The 10,622-nt window shown below is 38.9% G+C and overlaps 1 protein-coding gene across 1 annotated transcript in view; it reads right to left on the bottom strand.

The window, feature by feature from the left end:
- Positions 1-10,622, bottom strand: part of LOC128876645 (protein sickie) — a 209,691-nt gene that overhangs the window by 127,967 nt on the left and 71,102 nt on the right. The window lies entirely within an intron of this gene.

Here is a 10,622-nt window from a genome sequence, read left to right as displayed (position 1 = left end):
CCCTCTGTAAGAGGCACGTCAAGTCAAGCTGCCAGAATTCGGTCTTTGGTGTCGTAAATTTTAAGCCAAGGACGATTGGTCTTATATCGAAGGACAACACTCTTAATAAAATAACAATTAAATGTCACGCAGGTCCCCTTGTAAGAAGCACGTCCAGTCAAGCTGCCAGAATTTGCTCTTCTATGTCTCAAATATCGAGTTAACGACGGTTGGTCTTATATCGAAATATTCGCTTGTTACAGAGATCGTAAACTGGTACCAAAGATGTAACCGATACGTATCGATTCTACAGTGGCACGTCACGATATTTCTCGAACCATCCGTAATCACTCCATTGAATGGATCCACACAAAGACACCTGGAGTCAAGGTCTCTGAAAGTGTCTCAGTTTCATCCGTGGCCCGAGTCTCGACGTATTACTGGAGTAAAAGGGTTTCGCGAGGAACAATTTCAACAGCGAAGATTGCGGAAAAATGAGACGTTGTAGGAATACGCCCATGGAAAGGTGATTCCAGGCAATCGTGCGTCAGTTGCCGAGGATGAGATTCTCGAGTACCTCGACGAGGGAATTCTTGATGTTATATCGAGGGACCAGGTCCGTATCGGCCGTTTTACAGCTAAATCCTCCTCCCTGCAGGCTTTCGAAAAGATGACGCTATGAAAGAGAACGCCAACGGACGCTTTCCTGGAGATGGGAGATGCTGCAGGAGAACAGAGTGCCCAAAGAGGAACTGCGGAAGACGACTAGCCCAAGTGGAGTTAAAAAAAAAAAAAAAGGAAAAAGGAGGAATCATCGAGGAACGAAGGGCGATTCTGTTTCAGTTGCGGGCTACGTGACCATCTAGCCACGGAATATTTCACGAAAGAGGTAGGTTCTAAGTGCTTCGAGTGCTGCGAACGAGGAGGGACCGTTGAACCTGTAATTTTATTTGGATAACGAATTTAATTCAACGGGAAGTCAGTTTTTCCTGGAATAAAAGGTTTCATTCCGCGCAAAAGCTTATTCGAGTAATGTAGATGAGCGTATAACGAGGTTATGTCATCAGCAAAAGAAGAGCTATCGCAGCCGGTCGTTGGAAGAGCAAGATCTTGAGGTCAAGCTTGAGAGACCCTCTCGCTTTGGAGGAAAATTCATCTCTTTGAATTTTCGATGAAATTAGTTCGTCAGTCTATGTATTTGCTGTGCTATTCGTTTTTATTTCAAATAGAATACCTATTTCGTCCTTACTAGTAAAAGTTATAAAAACGAGATAATCGTTTACGTACCAATCGTATATTCTTTACATTCCGAGGTATATACAGTCAGTGTAATAAGTGTAACGGCAGTGTAATTCGTACAGGAACCAATTCAAAATAAAACTTCGTATATTAGGTTGTCCGAAAAGTTTCTTCCATTTCATTAATAAGTAATCCATACACGATATTTTATGTCTAATGTCACGTTATTGATTTGGGTACGATTCATTTTGCTCCACTGCTGTTACAACATTAACATCTAAGAAATCAGGTTGTCTATTTATATAAACGTTACCATACGAAATAACCGAGTGCAAGTCACGGAAGAAACTTTTGGGACAACCTAATATTTACTTAAAAAGTCAGGTCTGAAGAGCTCATATCCAGAAAATAAAAGCAACGAATGATGTTATTCTGCTATAGATATCTCATTTTCTTGAAATTCACAGAGTATCCTGATACTTGCTAAAAAAGAAAAGGAAATTTTTAAATTACGCAACTCTTTTGGGGTCACAAAGGAGAATTCTTAAGGATAGTGAGAACCACTGAACCCTCGGATACTTTGGGGTTAAAGACCGGGTGCAGGTCTTACGTGTGCTGTGCGACTTTAATTTTCTCTTGTTGTCTTTCTTGGCGTTTCTCTCCTGCTTCTCTTCACCTCCTTCTTTTGCCGACCTTCCTGCCATCTTTGTTCGCCTTTAACGCTCCCTGCTACGTCCCTTCGTCTTTTACTTCCTCTCTATCCAACGCTATCCAGATGAAAGAGACAGTTTATATCGGAGCTGACGAATGCAGAGACTTTTTTTCTCTTCGTTCTTTTGCGCTCCAAGGTGTCTCTTAGGGAGATTCCTGTAGAATTACGAAGGTAGGGCTTACACAACAGAGACAGGCATTATCTAGATAAAAAAATTATTTAAATAAAAAATCGAATAAAGATACCTTATCATTATCTTTATTCGATGGCTATCGGATAAAAATGTTTATTCGTGGTAAATGTATCGAATTACAGCGCCATTTATATTACAGATTAGTAGCATGCAGGGGCATGCTAGGCTGCCACCTGTTGTTCACCTACCAAAAAGAAAATGTACCCTCTTCCCTGTTTTTTCTTTCTTGTGTGTGCCACGTGCAAATGATAAAATTCATTTCTTTAATTACTCCTATATTTTCTGAAAGTTGTATGTATATATATTTTTTCTTCTCTATAAGACATTGTAATTCTCTTTTTCTTTTTATCGATAGATGCATTTAATAAGAAGGGTCTGTGAAGTGGTCATTTACTGACACGAAACTCAAACATGATTTTCTAACAGAAAAAAAAAAATCAACTGTAGACAAATTTATTCGACCGATAAAGATAACTTAGGTTATCTTTATCCGTCGAATAACAGATACAAATATTTATTCGAAGCACATGTATTCGACGGATAAAGATATTCATTGGAAGAAAATTTATTCGACGGATAAAATTCTCTGTTTTATCTGCAGACAGTTTCATCGGTCGAATAACTTTCGCATTTGTGTTTGTATTTGACGGATAAAGGTACCTGCTTTATCTGTAGGGAGTTTCATCTGTCGAATAACATTCGCATCGTTATCCGTATTTGAAATTTCATCCGTCGGATAACTTCCAGCTCAAACAATAAGTCCCCTTAAAGTAAAACTTTATTATTAACTAAACAAACTTTACGCACGTTGTAACTTGTCCAGCAATTGAAGGGGGGGTTGAAACATGTGCAAATATTTATACAGTGCAAGTACGGCATCTCGAGACTTCTCTTAAAAAATGCCAAGCTACTTCTTGTTTATTAATTATTTATAACGTGTGGCGAGGGTCCTTAATTATTACTATATAAATTAGGGGAGAAGTTATAAGCGCACTCCACCCGTTGACGCGTGTGGTCGTTTTCCTCTCCTTCCTTTTTTAGGCGAGTTCTAATGAGATTCCTGAGGGATTACCAGTCGTTGGGTGAGATCACACCGTGCCGAAAGATCGTGCGACGGACAATCTTTTGACTAACACGTTACGCTTCCTGTTTGTACGTTGCGAAATTTAATATACATGTTCAACACGAAAACGAAGCTTTTGTTTTAATATTCAATTATTTTCAAGTATATGAATGATCAGAGAAGTATGTACAAATAAACATAAAATTTTAAAATACTATAAATTAATGTATTTCAGTTTGAGTGTTCGACTCACACTTTGACCATTAAACTGATCCAAGTGAAATAAAGATACGTAACATATCCGTTTACTGTATTATGCTTTTCAATATATTTTTTCATTTATGCATTCAAATATCAGTTTATCGATTTTTCTAGTTTTTATTATCTGAATTTTCGATTAAAGACTCGACTCATTCGATGATACACAATTATATTTGGAAAGTAAAAATAAGTAAATGGAACAAATTAGCGAAAAGAATGTATTTCTACTGTTTTAGGGTTTCTATATCAACATTTTATAATCTTTACATTTTTGATTAGTTTGAAAATAAATTAAGTCTACAGTAGGGAAATCGAATGTTCACTCGAGAATATGAGTCAGTTATAATATGTAAGTAAGAATACATAAATAAAATAAATGATTAAAAATTACTTTTTTTTTTATGTTATTTAGAGTTCGATATCAACATTTTATAATTCCCCAATTTTTTAATATCTTCAAAATAAATTAAATGTACAGTTAACGTGATTTTTAATAAATTGCACGAGTGCCCCAAACAGTTTCGAGGTAATTTTATTCAAAAAACGGAGCACCGTACGACGAAATTTGATCGTACGTTTACGATTCATATTTGACCGCGGAATCTCTTCCTCATCGGCTGTGCCGCAAAAGATTAACGGAGATTAACATTTATGAACCGACTTCGACGTCCTGCGGCAGCTTCTTCGAGAAAATTTAATCCACTTCATTTTAATGAAAGAAAATTTTTCCTCCTTTGCCTCGAGAGATCTGCCAATGGGAAGGTCGTCAGGGATTAAGGGACTCGGAGCGAGCTCGGAAGCGGGGTCAATAAGAGTCTCCGTGCGGTAACATTTCATCCGAGGTCTCGCAATAATCCCGCGTAACACCCTTAGTAATTGAAGCAAACACTGCGCGCACCACCGTCTACATGAATCTGATATATGCTCTCGAATGCAAATAATCTGTTATGTATATTCGCGTACATGTGTGTAAGCTCGCCTGCGACATAGGATCCTATGATCGTGTACACAGAGATCGGTAACAGCGGGATCATTTAAGGAGGTGCTTTTCTATTCTTACCAGTTTCGAGGCCATCTTTATGATTTTGTTTGCAGCCAAAGTGATTGACATAAAATGTTTAATTCACAAACTTCCATAAGTTGTACGCGAATCACGGACTTTTCACTAAAGCCCATTTCTCTTACATATTTAACGCTGCAGAAATTCGATCGCCACCCCGCATTAAATGCAACGCGACGCGATACGATTCAAATAATTATGTATACTGTGTGCGAGCAACGCGTCTCAGAGGCACTCGAAGACGATAATTGCTCTCGCTCGAGGCAGAAGAAATTAAGGGAATTTTTTTTTGTATGAAAAGGGAGTAGCAGCTGCAACTTTTCTACCCTAGGAAAGACGAAAGAGGGTTGCAGGAGAGGCTGGTGGGGGTTACGGTACTCGGATACCGGGCGGCCATAAAATTTATCGAGCTTACAGGGTGGCGGACGTTAAGCTGTCGCTGCATGCGACTGCGTGGTCCGCTTTATGAAAACGATGATTTCCAGGGAAAGATTTCCCCGAGGGGCTGTCACGAATAATTCGGTCCTAATTCAAACGAACCAGTGAATCGATTCGCAATCGAGCCAACTGCTAACTAAATCTAAATCTTCCTCGAATTCTAATCTTACGGTAATAGGAATTTTAGATCACACATTCTATTGTATGTATCGGCAGTAAATGTATTGCTGAATGTCTAATGATTAATAGAAACCAAGTACCGTTACTATAAATTGCATGCTTCTTCGGTTACATTATTCGATATCTAATTATGCACTACCTTATTATTTATTATTATAGCGGGTATGAATACTTATGGGACTGACTGTAGTTATCGTATTAGATAACATCAGGAATGCATAAAGTGGGCAGTCTATTAATGACGTTATGAAACCGATTTTTGTTTGTTTACATACTCGATGAAACATAATTGACAGTAAACCTACCACAACCGGTCAAAAATGACCGTTTTCAAATTTTTCTGTGCGATCCTTACATACAATATATAAATTAAATGTAATTGTTTCATATATTATTCAATTTAGTACCAGGTGAAATATTTTTGTATTTAATTGAAAAAAGTGTGTTTAAGGCGGCGCGCTATTTGTGTTTCTCGCCATGGGGCGGCACGGTGGTAAACGCCATCTGATAGACACGCGAGTGTGCGCCACCGGTGGTACACGCCGGTGTGAAGGTGTTAAATTATTTTCGGACGGTAAATTATTAACATTTCTAAGTCAACATATTCTGTCTATAACGAACCATTAAAACACGTACATTATATTAAAGTACTATTACCGTACATGCAGTTATCTTCAAAAAACTGAAACGCGAGCACGAGTCACCGGTGGGACACACCGCGCCGGCGTTGAACGTGTTAATTCCAAGTTCCAAAATGTTCAACTATATTCGTATTAGGATTCTCTAATTAATTTTGGATTTATGCGGCTGACTGCAGTGGTCTATGCGTCTTTTGTTTGTTTTTTTCTTACTAACTTGTAACTAGGTTCAGAATGTGTATAAGCCCACAATGGCAACATGTGCGTTTCCAATTCCTTTTTTTTTACTTATAATTAATACGTATTTTATTTATTTCATTTATTCACGTCAATAAATCTTAATAACAAAAGATGAGTTTATTTTCATTGATTCTAACACAAAAGAATCCTTCGAACCGTGTCTTTATACAGAATTTTTAAAAATACCTCCCCGTTTAGGCCAGTTACGATGCTGTGCCCCCTTAAGTCCCTTCTACGAAACATTAAAGCATCAAAATTATTTCAATATCCTTTAAGGTGTTTCATCTATAGCGTACCATCGCTAAAGCTACATCGATCTGAACCATGACCTAGACTCCAGACTCTAGACGCATAGAACCGATCGTTCGGAGCGTCTGCTTCATACGTGACGAACGATGAAAGCAGGGAAAAAAGTAAAAAAAAAAAAAAAAGGAACGAAGGGCTCCTAAAATAATATCGTAAACCACGAACGACAGCGCGTCTCGTCTACGCACGCTTATGCGTGCCCGTACATATATTATGAACACGTTATAGGACGTGGAAGTCTATTTCGAACCGAAACACATTCTGTATCCAGCCGCTTGCAACACGCGGGCTTTTGATACAGCCACGATATATGTATATGAGAGAACTGCATCCCCCTGAAGCTGGCCAGTGACTCTCATACGTGCAAAGAAGCAGGGTGTGTAAATTTAGATCTAGAGATGGTAGCTGAGTTTTGTGAAAATAATGCATAACTAATAAATATACCAATAACTGTTAGAGAAGCAAAGTAAATTTAAAGTTTCGCGCCACTATTCTCTAGAGAGCGTTCATGGGAAAGGGTCCCGATGCGTTTTTCCTTTTTAGTTCCGTTTCATTTTTTTCCGGCACGTATTCAGGATGATCTCGCAGTGGAAACAGCGTTCGTCTTAATACTATTTTATATTTCTAAGAAAACTCTTTGTTCTTTTGTGATGTAATTTATTTTCCTTTATGTTATGGATACATTCTATATTGCACGATTTATAAAATAAATATTAATAATATATTTCTAAGAATAACATATTACAATAATCTACCAACTGAACTTAAAATATAGCGAGCAAAAAACTACGAAGACAAAATACAATAATGTACAAAGTGTCCCAGAATTAGTGTAAGAAGCGGAAATGGGGGGTAGCTGAGACGATTTTGAATCACGATCTCCTTTGCAAGTTCCTCTGTTTGTGCGCAAAATTTTAAACTGCACAAGAAACATCGAGTGGAAATGTAAGAATACAGTTTGAAGTGTTTGTATACCAACAAGTATTTCGCTAGCTTCCTCACCAGTAATTACATTATTTTGGCCCGCATAAAATAAATTATCAGCCGAAGGTTTAATATCAACTTCGAGAACCATTAAGACATTCAGGAAACAGTTATTTCCACGTATCAGACATTTCAATTTATTCCTCTATATTCTAGTGTAATAATGTGCTTTCGTATGGCGCGATCAATCATTCTATAAGACAATCTTGAACAACGCCAGGGAGATTAACGCCGTCTCTTGGAAGACACTTATTTCTAGCTCGGAGTCTTACAACGAAAATATTTACACTCGTGCTGATAGATGACTAATAAACACTTCACCCTGTCGGCCTGACCGCACTCAAGGCGCAAGTTAAATTTACTATTGACGGCTTTCTAAATGCCGCGCATTAATGAAACACGCTTCCTCTCGCCCTCGTCGTAAAATTCTCACGACTGATCACTTCAGGCATCTCGGGCTAAAATAAAGATCGACTCTTTATTGAAAGATAAATTCAATGATCTTACTGCCCCTTCGGTTATCGTTAACACTAAACGTATCGACATTTTTCACATACCTACATTAGCAGAGAGGGTCGGTTGACCCCGTGTTAAATAAATGTTGATTTTTAGACAAAAATTTTCAATTTATTAAAGGAAATAATTTACGACACAACGTAGCAGATTGCATGGTCCTTGTCCAACATCCTTGGTCCATGGTCTAACGTCCTTGCATGGTTGAACTAGGATCCAGTGAAACATCCTGTGTTCCGTAGCAGATTTTACAAAAATATTTCACTCCATATTTTTAACTCCCTTTTGCTCGAAGAATCGTCCTTGCATGGTTGAACTAGGATCCAGTGAAACATCCTGTGTTCCGTAGCAGATTTTACAAAAATATTTCACTCCATATTTTTAACTCCCTTTTGCTCGAAGAATCGTCCTTGGATGGTCGAACTAGGATCCAGTGAAACATCCCGTGTTCCGTAGCAGATTTTACAAAAATATTTCATTCTACAGGGTGTCGAATCGCGATCAGTGGAGATTATTCTGTTATTAGCAGTGCGATCAAAAATGTTTTTATTAGCTTTTTGCATGCTTTCGAGGAACCTTTAACGCGATTATAACAAATTATTTGTCAACTATTTTGTTTTATGTTTTTTCAACATCACCTTGAATTTTTTGCAAATAAACATATAATTACGTTACGCCTGTCTGTTAAAGGATTTCAAGTCGAATACAATGACGGTGTTCGAATTCGATACTTGAAGGTCATTCAAAGTAACGCAGGTTTGACTGTAACGTCCCGCGTTTCGTAAAAGGACATTACCTGATCCTTTCTCAGTCTCGTTCGTAGCTCGAGTGCAAGTTGCGAACCACTGTAAATCGGCGGCGTGCACATCTGGAGGTGGCCGCCCTGGAAACGTGGGAGTTGAGAGTAAAGTATAAACTATGGGGTGCCACCCCATCTCGTAGCGAACTACCTACCCCCTAGCGCCCCATCGTGGATGTAGGTAATATCGTCGTCTGTGCGCTGATAGGGGTGTGTCTGTGCGCGTGCACGCATCCGCTATCAGCTCGTCGCCCAACCTAACAGAGTTTCGCGACGCATATGTACAGAGGGTAGTTCAAACACGAAATAAAGTTCCATTGGTTTGACAGCCAAACGGACAATTTTTAAATCCAGTAATATTTCGGGTATCGTGTTTCATTAACCCATTCGCTGCCAGGCAAATTTAAAGCGTTTTCTGCCTTGGCTCCAAGATTTAATACGGATGCGTAATATCTAAATTATTTGTTGCTTGATACACCACTTCCGACACAGGTTCCCTTCACGCCAGGTAGCCGACGCTCTTTAACACGTTGATCGCCACGTCACCCATACGTGGCTGACAGTGCTTTTCACCGAAGAACTAACAAAATTAATTCCGAAAGTTAAGCTTGAAAGGAAATGAATTTAAATGAAATTCGTGTATATCGATGAAGTTAGAAAAATAAATACCACGACGGATGTTTGATTACGTAGTCTCCAATAGTCTGAATAATATTTAATCCTAGCAGAAATTTTCAAGAATATTTCTCTGGCAGTCAACGTGTTAACACGTTGACTCCCAGACTGACAATCGTGGAAATTCCTACGAGCTTAAATGTTGTTTCTGTACATGCATCCACACAGACGAACACGCGCTCGTGGCGAATGGAACACACTTTTATCAAACGCTGTTGCGCACACCTACGCGAAATAGAATGACTGATGCACACGCAGGGAGGGTGTAATAATGTACGAGTACGCGTAACAGAGGACTAAGGGGGAGGAGAAAGGGAGGAAAAGGGAGAACAAGGTCGGCGCACGGGCAAGAGAGCCCATATATTTAAAAGGGACAACGGGGTCGCGTACCCCCATGGAAGCCAGTTTCCATGGTGGTGGTCCAGGTTCTTCGCGGCAGCCAGAAATGCGCAAAGGGTTGTTAAAAGCCATTCACGGCTCTAATGGCTAATGGGGTGTTCTTAACGCGGCACCGAATCTACTATGCCGCTTGACACCCTCGTCGAATCTTTGTGTCTTAAAGAGCAGGTCCCTAGCTCGGGGTGATAAGAAGTTCGCCGAGCTGGGACGCGTTTAAGCCGGGGTCCGGGGTTGTTTGGACGAGGAATCGACTTCTCTATTAATTATATTTTCTAGAACTTTCAGATTGTCGTAGTAATGTCGTTGCAGACATCGAAGACAAAAATTGTGTTTTCTGAATCGACGCTGTTTGGACTGTTGATAATTGCTATCTATTTAAAGTTAAATAAAGAAATCAAACACTTTTGTGTAACACATATCGTTTATTGTAGCGATTTATTCGCTATTAACCTGTACACGCAGTGTATCCGCGGACCAGTATGATTCGGACGGTTCGATTTCCGGACGAACATACGTGAAATAGTGCTTTTTTGCGATGAAAGTGATATACAGTAATAAAAAATAAACCAAGGTCTAATGTTTTTTTTTTTATTGGATCGAGTAGCAGCGATGTTCTACCAGATGCAAGAAGTTTCGATGCGATTGGGCCATCCGTTTCAGAGTAAGAAGCAGCGCAAAATTTTTCGGTTTTTTGCCAACAAAAAACAGGGTGAAAAATGAGATATCTCAAAATGTCAAGATAACGAGACCACCTGGAAGACATACTCTACTAGATGTAATACGTTTCATTCCGATTGGTCAAGCCGTCTCGACGTAATCGGTGAACAAACATAAAAAAAAAAATATATATATATATATATATATATATAGGAGGTTACTCAATTCGACATGTGTATATATATATATAGGAGGTTACTCAATTCGACATGTATATATATATATG

This window comes from Hylaeus volcanicus, chromosome 1, assembly GCF_026283585.1.
Source record: "Hylaeus volcanicus isolate JK05 chromosome 1, UHH_iyHylVolc1.0_haploid, whole genome shotgun sequence".
NCBI classification, from domain to species: Eukaryota; Metazoa; Arthropoda; class Insecta; order Hymenoptera; family Colletidae; genus Hylaeus; species Hylaeus volcanicus.
The sequence above is the reverse complement of the archived record's forward strand: the minus strand, read 5'-3'. Positions and strand labels throughout refer to the sequence as shown.